This window comes from Anoplophora glabripennis, unplaced genomic scaffold (assembly GCF_000390285.2).
Source record: "Anoplophora glabripennis isolate ALB-LARVAE unplaced genomic scaffold, Agla_2.0 scaffold196, whole genome shotgun sequence".
In the NCBI taxonomy this organism is placed as follows: domain Eukaryota; kingdom Metazoa; phylum Arthropoda; class Insecta; order Coleoptera; family Cerambycidae; genus Anoplophora; species Anoplophora glabripennis.
Window position 1 is genome coordinate 390,061 of NW_019416363.1, and position 1,711 is coordinate 391,771.

The window sequence follows — 1,711 nt, forward strand, 5'->3', positions numbered from 1 at the left end:
GATAATATGGATTCCAAATGATGCAACCATATTCTAATTTAGACCTGACAAACGAATAATATAATGTTTTTAAAGTTTTAATGTTGCTAAAGTTTCTACAGTTTCTTAATATGAAGCCATACGATTTTGCTGCCTCATTTATTTTAGTGAATATGTGTTCCCGAAAAGATAAACTATAATCAAAAAGTACACCAAGGTCCTTAACGGTTTCATAGCGAGAAAGTGCAATGTCAGTAATAACATAATCAAAAATAATAGGTAGTCTCTTCTTGGTATAAGAAACAATTTTACATTTGGGTATATTAAGATGCAATTTATTATTTGAACACCAAGTTTGCAAATTGGTTAAAGACTTCTGTAATTTTAAGCAATCACCTATGGAATAAATCGATGTAAAGATCTTCATATCATCAGCAAATAATAGCTTATTGCAGTCAACTATTTGACAAATGTCGTTAATAAAAATTAGAAATAATAAAGTCCCTAGGTTTGAGCCCTGAAGTTGCAAAGTAATTGGGTGACACAAACCCATTACATGAAACAAATCGGACTACTCTATTATTTAAGTATGATAGTGATAACGCGTTGCTATTAAAGCCAAATTCGACAAGTTTCTTTAAAAGGATTTGGTGATCAAGTCTGTCAAATGCCTTTGCAAAATCTGTATAAATAGTGTCTACTTGACCGCCTTTATCTAAAGTATCAGATACAAATTGAGTAAATACTATCAAATTTGTAACAGTGGAGCTGTTCATAATAAAACCGTGCTGTTCCACCACTAACTGACCTCTAATAACATTGTATATGCGATTATACAGTTTAATTTCAAAAATTTTAGAAAAGTTGGAAAGCATAGATATAGGACGATAATTTTCAATATTCACTTATTTGCCATTCTTAAAAAATTGAGATAAGTTATAACTAATACACAAAACCCATATGGAAATACGCCGTAACGAATAAGCGTGTTTGTTAAAAATTTTCATTTTTATTTAAAAAATATCAGGAACAATTGTAAATAATTTTTTCCTAATTTAATTTTTGTGTCAAAATTGCAGCCAATGATTAAAATTACAAATTTCCGAATAAACGATGAGAGTAATTGAGTCGTGAGACCTTTTTTTGTTGTAAATAATTTACTTAATCTAAATTTGATCTTAAAATATTCTTCTATTGGTGTAGAATTATGAAAGGTGTGGTGTAGTTACTAGAAAACCCAAGTTCTATGCCAATGGAATGATATCTCTCATAATTTTGGTATGGGGTTTAGTGTCCTTTAGAGTGATGTCAACTTATCAAATGTCGGCAATATCGCATAAGGCGTTTTAAATTTATTAAAATAAAACGATTTCAAAATTGCAACTTTAGGGCCGTATAGCGCCCAAACGGAGCAACTTTGAACTAAGGCAAGTTTAGCTAAATCGACTTATTTTGATCCGCACTGTATCTGGTGGAGAGTTGTAAAGACATGTCAGGGACACCCTGTATAATGGATTTACTAAGTTCATGTATAAAATCCATTTTAAAATACGAGGGTGGCGCTGCTTTCAGTGTAATGCACTTTTGTTCCAAACTAGGAAAATATAATCTCTCGTCGAAGCTGCGTTCCTATATTATACGGAGTTTTTTAATTAAAGTTAGGTATAGGTATACAGTGCGACCAGATCCGATGGTTGTCTGCCATTACAGAAAAACTGAATGAGCAAAACAA